At 41.3% G+C, this 13,857-nt stretch overlaps 1 protein-coding gene across 14 annotated transcripts in view; it reads right to left on the reverse strand.

Moving 5' to 3' along the window:
- The window catches only part of LDLRAD4 (low density lipoprotein receptor class A domain containing 4), a 447,577-nt gene that overhangs the window by 364,628 nt on the left and 69,092 nt on the right, over positions 1 to 13,857 (reverse strand). Inside the window, exon 1 of one of the 14 annotated variants that reach the window (XM_053902352.1) lies at positions 10,366 to 10,469. The exons of the other annotated variants lie outside the window; for them this stretch is intronic. The gene's annotated coding sequence lies outside the window, so the exon portion shown is untranslated. Of the gene's footprint in view, positions 1 to 10,365; positions 10,470 to 13,857 lie in introns of those variants that run through there. 14 annotated transcript variants of the gene reach the window in all.

The following is a 13,857-nucleotide window of genomic DNA, read 5'->3' on the forward strand; positions in this document are numbered from 1 at the left end:
CAGGGATGAGTCTGAAAGACAACCACCTTCTCTAGTCTCTCCCCCAGTACTTTTCCAGGTGTTCTGACCCACACCCTGCCCTGTGCCACACCTCCAGATGTATCTAAGGTTTGATGCCTTCGACAACATCAAACAAAACTGGATCTGAGCCTGGAAGCCTCCAAGCCACCCACAGCTCCTGCCATGAAAGACTGTGCTGGAGTCCAAGATAACCCACTTGGATGGAGGTACCTGGATCCAGAATTATACTCAAATTTTTCTAGCTGTTTACCTTTACATCCTAAAAATTTCCAGAAATGATTTTCCCTGGTGACAAACTGCATTCTCTAAAACTTTAGGCCAGTTTTTGCATGACTCCTTGGCCTCTGTACAATTAAACTAGTTCTTTCTTATCATTGTATCTTACAGAGCAATTAGGACCACATTAATTCTTTTCTATTAGAACCCAGTGCTCCTCTATCTAAACCTTTTATCAAGAAATCCATAGAACAATACTTGTGCTTTAATTCACAAGAGTGCTTTATTTTGTTTTGTTTTGTTTTGTTTTGTTTTGTTTTAGCTTCCTTCCTTTTTTGTATCATCTTGGACAGTGAGGGGCAAGAAAGTTAGTTTTGAAAGATTTAGCTCACATATAAAATAACTCCTTTTTTCATTCATCAGAGGGCAAAGTTAATCTATTTCCCCTTTAGTGGATATGAGAAGATACATGGGTAACCCCAAGATGGCCAGCCAGGCATCGAGACCACGTACGGTGTACAGTCTAACACATACTCTCCTTATGCTACACTCCTGCCCACCTCCTGCCTTTATTGTTGGCAACTATAGGGTCAACTGATCAGCCAGAGTCAAACAGCCTTACACTGCTGGAGAAATCTAGAGAATCAGTCTATTCATTAAAGACTACCCCCCAATAAATCTTTCTAAAAAGAAGGAACCAAAAGCTTTCCTTTTGGACCATGGCCAAGTTCTCATTTTACAACCAGCAGCAGGTCCCAGCATTCCAAAACAGAAACAGTAACTACATATTTTCCTCTTTTCCCTCTGCAGCTGGGGAGTAAGCATGAAGTCCTGAGGGAGAGACCACAGGGGTCTCCAGGAGCTTTCTCACCAGCGGCCCAGTTACAGGAACAATTGCAAACATTTTCCTTTCATTCCAGCAGTATGAATTCCCAAAGGGCACTCCTCTGCATTTGGCCTTCATGCACATCAGTTAATACATAAACTAAAAATGTGAACTATCTCCCATGAGTAACACTGAAACAGGTAAAACAATGCAAGCCTCCTTAACCTATCCCAAAACTACCTGTTCTCCTTAAGTATCACTTACCTTAGGTAGCATCAAATCCTTCTTGAAGCAGTTGCTTTTTAACAGTTTTCTTGGAAACTAAATACTATAGCAAGCTGTTCCTCCCCTCTACAGAGCTGCTTAAAACTAATAATTGAGCTGCAAACACCAGCTTTGGCAAACTTTGGCTACAGAAAACCATTAATCTTATGATGGCATTTTAGAGGTCTCCACAAAATCACATTTCCAAATGAAATAAACCCCAGTCTCCCAAACTGGACTGCATTGGAACAAGGAAACAAACAGCCGGAGACAGCAATGAATTACAAATGGCATGCTAATTACCAGTCTACATCCAGAAATAGCTGAAGACTGCAGGATTTTTGTTGTTGTTGTTGTTGTTGTTAAAATAACTACAGCCTTTATTCTAGGGTTGGGCAAAAGCATCTGATTTATTCAAATGCTTCAGCTTCTAAACATAATCACATTTATATGTACTTCTCTAGCAGGGGGAGTGGATGGAGAGAAACTCTGGGGGCTGGGGCATGGGTCCCCAGAGACAGCAGTGCTACTGGGCATGTCACCGGCATCACCAAACCCACCCAGTGTAGCTGACACAAAGGAAAAGGGGAAAACACAACACCTTCTTGCTTGCCCTGTTTGTTAAGTGGCACCCATCTCAGACCCTACAGAGAAAGGAAGGGGACAGAGGAAACCAAGTGTCTACACGGTGTCTTTTAGCACTTTCCTCTTGTTTTCCACGGTACGTGAATGACCAGCAACAGTGCCCAGGAGAGTTTTACAGAGTTTTTATTAGAATCCTCCTGGTTTCAAGATACAATCTGCTAAAAAGAAAAACAAGAAAAAGTACATGAATATGAGAGAAACATGGTCATTTTGTTCACTTATCCTTAGGGATAAGGACAAGATGAGCATCTCTCCATGCCTGTGTGAGACCATCTTAAGAGATAAATAGCTCGTCCAAGGATCCTATTCATGCCGTACAATGTTTACTTTCAGAATCTGGAGTCTGAGCCCTATTGAAAGACTGAGCCCACCCTATCCCCCACCCCAACCCTCAACCTTGTATCACCTTATTACCCTGCTAAATATGTCCCATCCTCCCACCCCTACTCTCAAATTCCAGAATGTTCCAGCAAGGTAATCTGGTCCAGCAAAAGTTCCTCCAGGCTTCATGACGCTGTAGGCAAAGGGTGTTCTTGGGTCAAATAAGTTTAGGAAATGCTGGGTTAAACATCACTGAGGTTTTCTTTATTGCAGGACTTCTCACAGTGTCTAATAAGCCAATGGTACATTAAGAATCTCCAAGAAAGGGATTTAATAGGCAGCATTTATAAATTCAGTTGACTAGAAGATCTTTTCTTTTGCCCACCTCCTAAAGCTACCCTGAACACATGCTGGGCTAGCCTCTGGCCCACCTTCTCCTTCCAACTGATAGGCAAACATTTGCTGAGCACCTACTCCTGCCAGGCACATGCTGGATGTCAGGGATATAAACATGGAAAAGACACATACTCCTCCAGGCACTCATGGCTGAGGATTTGGAAACTCTGCAAGGTGAACTGCTCAAAGTCATGCAGCTAGTTAGCAACCGGTTTCAGAACTTGAACTAGTTGCCAGCTCCCTGTTCACCACACTTCCTTCCTTACCACACCCCATCTCTGATCATAAGAGGTGTTCAGCTTTAGAAACATAAGAGCAGATGAAGATCTCCATAGAGAAGTCTAAATCCTTCATTAAAATAGAACATTATGCATCCCCTTTGCCCACTTCATACTGTTTAGTGTTAATATACCCAAGGAATTCTTGAGTACGGTGGCTGATAATATAAAGATGAAATAAACATACCAAATACCCTCATCCTGCTGTTGAGTACTCAAGCTTTCATCTCATGGCCAATTTTCACATACCCATCCAAAAAAATAAGCTGACATGGTTCTAGGCATCTCCACTTAACGACATGCTTAGAAGTAAAGCTGCCCATTGGAGACAGCACACTGCGCAAGTACAGGCACTGGTCCCTGCATACGGCCCTCCCTTGGCCATGTCCTTAGGACAGAACACCATCAGAGCAGAGGGTGCCCCTCTTGCTCCCAGAGCCCCCCAACAAAGGTTTGGGTTCCCACCACAACCATTCATTCTGCCTTGAGAGGTTGGACAGACAAGGGGGTGAGTTGGACATGGGAAGAGAAGCCACAATCTTCTCTGTGCCCTGGACAAGCCCCACCTGTAAGAAAGCACTGGCTGGGCTTTATAACCATGCCTCTCCAGAGACAAGCAAGGACCAGAAGCTGCAGCTGGGGAGGGTGGAATTCCTCAGGAGCCAAAACTTTTCAGGCACTGGGTAGAGCCAGATGGGCTGTGACCAGCTGTTCCTATCTCCAGTAGATTCTCCTGAATGCAGGCATTTTCTCTCCAGACAGAGCCAGCAACTTTACCGATCTGTGCAGGCATCAAGTGAACACAGATAGGCAACCTTTCAATCCACCCCCTATTTTCAGGGGAACAACATCTTCATTTATCCTCTAGGAGCCCAGGTGCAATGGACTCCCCCTTGTTTCATTCCCCGTACAAGAGGACCCTAAAACCTCACCACCAATGCAGACATCACCAACCGCCATCCTGAAATTCACCTGTAATTTTCATGTCTCCCCACTAAAAACTAAGTTGCATCACAGAAGGCTTTAATCTTGAATCCAGGACTGACTCAATAGTGCTATAGTCCTGGTTCCACACAGTTCTGGCCCATGTCATCAATTACTTGGGCTTTTCTCTTCCACTGAAGGAGGGAGGTTGAAGGGGTTGGAGTGTGTTACCCACTTGACTTTGTGAGGAAGAGGCAGGTCTTCCTAAAACAAAACTCTAAAGAAAGATTTTTACTTTGAGATCTCAAATAGGCACACCATAAACTTTAAAAGGTCTACCACAGCTATTAAAATTTGTTAATGTCCAGAAAGAGCCTGGCCCAGCATTAATCTTCCATAGCCACTCACACATATGCACTGTCCATAGCAGCAGGTACAGCTGATTGTGAAGGTTGCTCTAATGTTCGTATACTAACTTGGGCATTGTAAATGGCCTTCATTTTTCAAAGGAAATCAACACCCTCTTTTATTAACTACAAATGTCATATAAGAAGGCTACCTACATGCTACATAAAAGCCTCACTCTAAGCATTCCATCCTTGAACTTCAGAGGGATTGATGAAGAAAGGCATCCCACGGATGTTGCCCCCAAAATTTCAAAAATGGGAGTAATTTTGAACAAGTCTACATGCTCAAACTACACACTACACATGACTTACTGACTTTTCCTCTCCCAGAATGTGACAACAAGGTCCACTGATATTCCTACTTATCCAGACCTCAGAACAATCCCAAGTTGAAGCAGCACTAGAATACTGCACCCCAGATACAACCTAACCCCAAGAGCTGTGCCCTAGAGGTGTTCTGATGAAAGTGCATTTTTTATCCAAACCCCTTGGCCCCAGGCCCCACAGGCCAGTGAATTTCTACCGGATTCTACAGAATTCCAGTTTCCTGTTGATAAATGCTGGGTGGCTCTTCTGTCTTTAAAAACTAACCACTGGAGCACCTGGCTGGCTCAGTAGGTTGAGCATGCAATGCTTGATCTCAGGGTTGTGAGTTCAAGCCCCACGTTGGGTGTAGAGACTACTTAAAAATAAAATCTTTAAAATCAATAAAAGCTAACCACCCCCTCACTCATGTACTATCTCATCTTGGGACCAGAGCTCTGCCCCTGAACAGGGGCAGGGAGTCTGCTCCTCCATAGTCACCTGGCTCCCCCATGGCTATGCTGTGCCTCTCTTACTGCAGTGCCCCTGAATGGCCCCCTACACACCTGTTCCAGGGGGCCCTCTTAGTCGGTTCCTGCAAATAGGAGAGGTTCCACTCTAGTTCCAGGTTTAGTCCAAATCCTAGCCCAACTCCATATGCCTTCTTGTCTAAACAATCAAAGAAAGCCCTACCCATTGTCTTAGATATAACAGACAGGCCTGGTAGAGACTCTAAGTTAGACTTGAAATCTGTACACCAATATCATGGCTCTGGCATTCAAAAAATGATGTTTTAATAACTAGAAGTGGTACTTGCCTTCAGTCTGGTCCCTATGTTACCAGGCTCCAGTAAAGAGGGTTGAATTGTCTTAGCCCTCTATAGGATACTAGGAAAAGGGCTGTGTGACCTCTACTGGGCCAGAAAACACCAAAGAGCACAGTGCCATTCCTCTCCCTTCCCCTCCACCCTCAGGTCAGCAAAGCAAAGTACCCTCCAAGATGCAGAGATCCTCAGGGCCCCAAAGTCACTCAGTCTCAACGCCCTCTCCTATGAACATTCTCCCATAGCCAGTCATGGGGATCTGGGGACTTCTCTTATCAAAGAATGCAATAATTTCCTTTCAGACCATGCAGCAAAATGAAAACAAATGCCAGGGAGAGAACATTAAGCAGTGAATGGTGTACCACAAAAGGCCAGGTACTTCATGTACAGTATCTCCCTCAACCCTATAAGAAAGCTATGTGCGGGGCGCCTGGGTGGCTCAGTTGGTTAAGCCTCCGACTTCGGCTCAGGTCATGATCTCACGGTCTGTGAGTTCGAGCCCCGCGTCAGGCTCTGTGCTGGCAGCTCAGAGCCTGGAGCCTGTTTCAGATTCTGTGTCTCCCCCTCTCTCTGCCCCTCCCCTGTTCACACTCTGTCTCTCTCTGTCTCAAAAATAAATAAACGTTAAAAAGAAAAAAAAAAAAAAAAGAAAGCTATGTGAGTTTAAGGCATTAGCTCATTTTACAGAAATGAGCTGAACTAAGAACTCTTAAGAAACTGAACTTAAGTTTCTGAAATGCACAGAAGTGACGAACTTGCCCAAGGTCACATAACTAGTAATTGGTAGGCCCAGAAATCAAACCCAGGTCTGTCTGCCTCCAAAGATCATGAACTTTTCACACAGCCACATGACTATCACCTTGTAGAAAGCACATATTTTTTAAATGTTTTAAATTTTGTAAATATTAAAAGACATGGGTGCCTGGGTGGCTCAGCTGGTTGAGTGTCCGACTTTTGATTTCGACTCAGGTCATGATCTCAGGATCATGGGATTGAACCCCACGTCAGGCCCTGTGCTGAGCGTGGAGCCTGCTTGAAATGCTCTCTCTTTCTCTGCCCCTCTCCCCCATGCTTTCTCTCTCTAAATTCAAAAAAAAAATAATAGAAATATTTTTTTAAATATTAAAAGACAAATACACAGGAAGAAAAATAGTTGTACGAAAATCATGAAACCATGGGTGACTTTTGCCTTTTTCTTTGTTTCTAAATTTTCTTGCTTTTATTGTTTAAAAATTTTTAATTTTTTTTTAATGTTTTTTATTTATTTTTGAGAGAGAGAGAACAAACAGGGCAGGGGCAGAGAGGGGTACACAGAATCTGAAGCAGGCTTCAGGCTCCGAGCTGTCAGCACAGAGCCTGATGCAGGGCTCAAACTCACGAACAGCGAGATCATGACCTGAGCCAAAGTCAGACGCTTAACCAACTGAGCCATCCAGGTGCCCCTTATTTAAAAATGTTTTAAATTAAGTAATAAAATGCTAGTTATAAATCAAAAATGCATGTATATCAGTGAACAAGTACTTTCCATTAGTTCTACTACAATTTCTTAAGAAAACAAAATGGGGCCTGTCAGTTATCAAGTGCTATTCACTGAAGGGCACATGAAAGGCAAGGACCCCTGTCCTTGCATGGTCAGAGGGGGGCTATGTGATTGGTCTTGATCATTTCTGGGCTAGATCCTGAAACTGCTGCAACAAGACTTTCCAGAGTTCCCTTTCCCTACTTTATGCTAGCTTATATTTAAGAATTCCAAAAGTTTCCATTTGAAATGGCCTCTTGCTAAGTAGATGTAATCTACTACATTCTATTCCTGCTACGATACAGGAATACAGGAGGTCACGCCTCCTTTCCTTGGCATAATGCCACAGATCACCTTGTGGGACTGAACTGAAGGGACAGCAGCAGGGACAGCCTAACAGAACACAAGGAGCTCTAGACTGGTAGGCAGCCGCACTGGCTTTGCTCCTGTGTCTACAGCAGGCTGACTACACGGTCCCACACAAGCCACTTCACCTGTCTAGGCTTCAGGTTTTCCTCTTTGTATAATACAAAAAATGGAATCAGTGAGCTCTACAGTTACTTGGAGTTCTAAAACTGACTTTATGATTTCTGCCTTTGTTCATGCACAGTGTTAACTTTCACACACAAACAATAAAAAAATCATATAATCATTAAAAGCACACACATGAAAATACACATGATACTTTATTGGGAAGGTCTTAACATCTGATAGGATATGCATATTTAACTAACAGTGGCTATGCCATTTGCTCCAGGTATTCAAGAGCATGTATTAGCTGAAATAACATCATAAAGGTTCTCTTCCCACTTGGAAGTCACCAGACCACGACCATTGTAACTCCTGAGTATAATAATGCTAAACATTTCAAGGTGCCAGATGACCCTTTAAAACTCATTCTACTTCTTCCACAGGTTTAAGCTTGTATACAAGACATTTGGATATGTAAAGTTATGTTTAATGTTCCAAATAGTCCTGGGTGGCAGCACAACCATAGGCTGACATGTGGGGAGATGCTGAGGGAGCCCTGTACCCACACTGGGCTTCCAAATGTAGGAGCCACTGGTTTTCCCTTCAGGTTCAGGCACTGTGTGATCTCCACATGCATGGCTTGATAGGGTAATGATTCTGTAATAGGTACTCTACAGAAGAATCAACTTCCAAGGTTTTCCCTATGACAGGTCCATCATAGCTTTCCAAATGTTGGGCACATTACACAAGGTTATTCATCTTGGTATGGCAAGAACAAGCCATTGTATGACAGGAAATTCCAAGCAAAAGAGTAGAGTAAATATCTCGAGTTTCTACAAAGTCCAGATGTCAACAAGGGCCCTCACTACTGTTGATATCTTTGTTTAAGGAACTTTTCTTAGAAAAGCTGTTGGTTTAATTCCTCAGTTGCAAACAAAGACTCCACAACTTATTTACTTCTTCCAGGGCAAGAAGGGTTTATCTACAAATCAAATGCTTAATTTCCATTGTACTTGACTACTACAAATTTTTTTACATATGTCCCTAAAATCTGACTAGCCATTCCCCAAAATGTTCTTCATTGCTGAGCATTTTCTAATAACCAATGAACAAATTCTGGTGAACAATTCTGAGAGAATTCACTTTTATATCCATTGAGAATACTCACAATTTCTCACCTCTTCTAACAATCTCTCAGCTATTCCATATAAGACCAAATGAAAAAGATAAACATTTTTTACTAGTCTACACAACAGGCTGGTATTCAAACAAGTAGGCAAGCTTCACTAACATCAATTTCTATGTAAAAAGTGTGCAACCAGAATTTTCCTAGCAACCATTAAAATTATCATTTTCAACTCAGCTTACAATGCCCTCCATCCACACCCTGCAGTGTAGAATGAGGTCTGAAAGGGGCATAGGCTTTCACGTAAAGGCTCAATCCACCATTTACTCAGGGTCTGACCTTGGGCATGTCATTTAACCTCTCTGACTTGTATTTCCTAGCTTGTAGTTGAGGTTTTTGAATATCTCTGATAGCTTTGGTCCCTTTCAATTCTGAAGAAAAAGATATAACTTGTTCTTTTGTTCAACAGCTTTGTAGTTCAACAGCTTTGAACTACCACAGACCTCATCCTTTTGATGACAAAAATCTCTTGCTATATATTCAGATTGAATGATTACGCCTTTTTAAGAAAAGGCCATTTATCATAATTATCTCTTATTTAAGCCATTTCTAGTCAGGTCCTTCTGATATGCTCCCAGCCTACAGCCTCAAAGTGACAGTCACCTTGACCATCATCAGCCCTTTCATCATGGGCAGTAACTAGCATTTAACATGTACATTTCTCAGCTTACTTTATAGAATTAAACTTAAATAGCTAGAGGTTAATAGGAGAACCACTAGGACAAATCTGTCATTCCAACCTCACCAATAATTTACCATAAATTTAGAGATAGCTACCACTAAACTTGTACTAAAGAACTCCTCCAGCCCCCACAAGTCTGTGAGCCTGACTCCTGAAAGATCCCTAAGGAGGATAGGACTAGCTTCAGACAGTGCCATTAACATACGATTTTCTGTAACTTAAAGCAAGGTACAATGCAATATTAAAAAAAAAAAGTTTAAAGGTAAACTTTAAAAGTACCTTCAGAGGGTGATCAGAAGAGGTGACAATGACTAATGAGTTAATACTGACACCTAAAAATTCACATGCACTGTGAAAAAAACGAAGAAGGAAGGTGACATTCATCCAAGACTTCTATTTAATGAGGCAGTCAAACTTTTTTTAAAAAAAGCATCTTGAAGTTATGATTCAATCCAAAAGTGAACAATAAGACAACTGTCTTCCTGTATTTCCTCTTCTGTGATGGCAATGAATATTCCAGTCCAGCCAAGCCAACTCATTTGTGCATGATTTGCATACCTTTGCATAACTTCTACACAAGTAGGTGTTCTCTTCATGCATCTAAATTTAATTAAATAATTTCAGTATCTGTTCAGAGATGGTAGAGGGGAAACAGAAGCCAAAAAATAACCATAGTCCAGCTACTGCTGACTTTCTCTACACACACCAACACATGAGATTAGCTACAGTTAGTCTATATGGCAAAAGCTTCGCAGCAGCAACCTAAAAATAAGGTCTCCTCCACTAAATTAATATGTCCACAGAAAGATCAGTTTTCCAAAAAAAGAAAAGTGATTTAATTCCACAGAGGCCACAGAAAGGATATAAAATTGAATTATAAGGAATGCCAACCCATGCTCAATGCTTCAAAGGTCATCAAACTATGTGTAACCCTGTCAAGACCTAAACTATTGACTTCAGGTTTATTTATTTCATATGTCTACCTTAAAAGTTAAAAGGTCAACAATACAGTCTCACAGTATTCATTTGACAGGGTAGCCACGCCCCAGAAACAAAGCTCCCCTGCTTCAGGAGCATCCTTACCAACACCCAGAATTGATCTCCTGGAGTAACCACTGCCTTGGTCATCATCCCATTTCCAAGTATCTCCTGGATTGGAAAGATCCCAGATCTCTCTCCAGTGGCCTTTGTTCTCCAGAATTATCAAGGAACAAAAAAAGGATAGCAAATAAAAAAAACTTATATCAGGACTGTTGATCTCTCACAAAGTATAAGGCAGCTTATTGCTGCCTCATTTACTGTAAAATAAATCCTCCATATAATAACCAGAAAATAATGTGATGCTAAATCAGGTGGAGAAAGCAGAAACCAAGAACTCTCTACCCTCCATGCTCCAGGATATTCAACCAATCATGTGGCTCTCTTCTGCTTCATTTTCTTCACCTCGAGGCATGATTTTTAAAAGTTTTAACATTTCCATTATAAAATTTGGAGAACTGGATATGAGAAAACCTACTCCAAGAGCCTCTCTCCTTTCTCAAAATGTACTAGAATATTTTATTTCATGTGATATTGCGAAGGTAAAGAGTGAAGAATATTGAGATATTTCTAGATGCTAAAGAGATTTTATAATTCAGGTTTCCCTGACCTTTAGTCATCTCAAGTCACACAGTCATATGAATTAGCTGGAGAAACAACACAGTAGAGCATGGCTCACAGAATCACAAATATGCACTGAACACATCTAAGAATGATATCAGTAAGCCAACCTACAGATAATCTATGTTCACATGAAGAGGCACTCAACACTGTTGTTACTGTTTGCCATATGCTTTTGAAGCACCTAAGACAATGAATCCAGAAAAACATTAGGCCTTCAGAAATGCTTTATCATTACCTCCATCCACTCAACCATCCAAACAGCAAATAGCTCCTTGAGGACATGAAACTTCTGAATCCCATAGCGCTTCCTTGTCACTGCTGAGCCCCTGGATGACACACAACAAAGGCATGAAGACTCACTATACTAAAAGTACCCAACATCTAACACTTCTTATTGGTAGCCTAGAAGGGAGAATCTTGTTTCACTGGGACATTTTCCAAAATTTCACCTGATTGGTCAAAAGTAACCTAATAATCAGCTAGCCCAACATATTTGGGGGCAATACTCCTCTGGTAAACACAAAACTCCTATGCTATTGCCACTGCTTGCGACTCAGTTCTAATCTTAAGTATAAAAAGCACAATTTTCAAAAAAAGAATTGTAGGGGTACCTGGGTGGCTCAGTCAGTTAAGCATCTTAGTGATTTTGGCTTGGGTCATGATCTTACCATTCATGAGTTCAAGGCCCATGTCAGTGTGGAGCCTTCATAGGATATTCTCTCTCTCTCTCTCTCTCTCTCTCTCTCTCTCTCTCTCCTTCTCTCTCTGCCCCTTCCCCTCTCTCTCTCTCTCAAAATAAATAAATAAAAACTAAAAAAAAAAAAAAAAAAAAAGCAAGCAAGCAGATAGTCTGGTTCACTGGCTATTTAGGAAAAAAAAAGAAGAAAGAATTGTAAGCTTAAGAATGCAGGAGAAAACTACATTGGTTGTGAGATGGCACATTTTTTTCCCTCAGAAACACTGCTTTGTTAAAATTCAGGAATTCTTAAAGATAAATCACACTTATATTGAATGTGACCCTACTGTTCCAAAGAATCTTAAGATCTTAGTTGCCAATAAATCAGTTGCAATTCAGACCAGGCCAGTCTGCAGAGTTTGCTGTGAGAGTAAGAAGGGCTGAGCCTGTGAGGAGGTAAAAGTTGCATGAGGGACCTGGAGACCTGAGCCAGGACCTTGCTGCTCCATTTACATGCTCTGTAACCACATGCAAATCATTATAGCTGTCCGAGCCTTAATTTCTCCAACTACACAATTCAACTGGGAAAAGGTTTTTAACAGGACAAATATTTTATGGTTTCAATCAACAAGTATTCAGTAATTATTTACTAAATGAGTGAATATATAAAATGAATGCAAAAACTAACAACTTATTTTGCTTTCAGATGCCCCTCTATGTGGCAAAGAAGGCTTTGATGTTCATTATTATCATTTATCATTTTGTTTTCTGGAGCACTACAGACTGGGCCTCAGCCAGAAAGATGTAAAGATGTTAGTGAACACAGACTGACAGGACAAGAGGAGGAGCAGTGGATATATATGCCACTACTCAGACTCTCTTCAGGGGCTATTTTGCTGTGATTCAGAGGCCCAAACTCCACCCAATCTTGACAGTCCATTTTAGTTTTATTTAGGTTTTTACTGCCTATAAACTAAGAAAATACTTAGAGTTTAGTTAGCCTCCAGAAATTAAAATCTGCGTGTGTCATAACAGATCCAGATCTGGCCTCTGCATGGGCTAACTTTCTCTCAGAAAGCTGTGGTACAGAGCAAGGTCTCCAGATATGTGCCCTGGTGCTGGCAATGACAGTCCTTATATAGACTGTATCCTCTTATATTTTTATAGGCCTACCCTAGAGGCAAAGGTTTGGTATAAATCAGCTATGGTTTAAAATTAGAAATAAGACTTTTTCATTTTTCTGGTATACTCTAACTTCTTAGAATATACCCAGAGCTTGATCTCTAATTAGTTTCATATTTCACTAAGTGTTTCACTGCTACCCACCAATAAGGAGTAGGTCACACAACTGATGATGGATGACAAAACTTTCAGGATACCCTGATCTGCTTCTTATCAAGAAGGAAATTATGCACATATTAGTACAGGAATAAGGCCCAAAAAGATGCCAAAAACAAACTCAAATCTTTTTTTTTAAGAATATATGTCTGAGGAATGAATAAAGAAAAAGAGAAAACTGAAAAAATGGAATCTTTAATAGCTGGCCAAGCAAAACTTGTATAGTGTTCTCATGACTTCAGGATTGTTTCATCTAAGTAAGTTAGATATGCAAAAAGGTATATGTTGAAATAGTAGGAGAATGCTTAGGACATAAACAAAATCAGATCAGTGAAGAGGCAGCTCTACAAACTCTTAAACTGACTGTATTAGTCACAGGTTCTCCAGAGAAACAAAAGCAATAGGATAATACACGTGCATGCGCACATAAGAGAGAGAGAGAGAAAAAGAAAGGAAACTGATTATGAAGAACAGGTCGCACAATTAGAGAGGCTGAGAAGTCCCAGGATCTGCTGTCTGCAAATTGCATATACACGTAAGCCAGTAACATAATTCCAGCCTGAGTCTAAAAGCCCAAGAACCAGAAAGCCAACAGTGTAAATCCCAGTCAAAGGGTAGGGAAGACCAATGTTGCAGCTGAAGAAGGCAGGCAGGAAGCAAAAGGGGAAAATTCATCCTTCCTTCACCTTCTGTTCTATGCAGGCCTTCAACAGATTGGATGGTGTCTACCCACAATGGGGAGGGCAATCTACTGTGTCCACCAACTCAGATGCTAACCTCATCTGGCAACACCCTCACAGACACACCCAGAAATGTTTAATCTAGGCACCCCTGACCCAATCAAGTTGACACACAGAATTAACCATCATACTGACTACAAGATAAACATTTAAGACACC

This window comes from Panthera pardus, unplaced genomic scaffold, assembly GCF_024362965.1.
Source record: "Panthera pardus isolate Hobbes unplaced genomic scaffold, ASM2436296v1 HiC_scaffold_15, whole genome shotgun sequence".
Classification (NCBI taxonomy): Eukaryota; Metazoa; Chordata; class Mammalia; order Carnivora; family Felidae; genus Panthera; species Panthera pardus.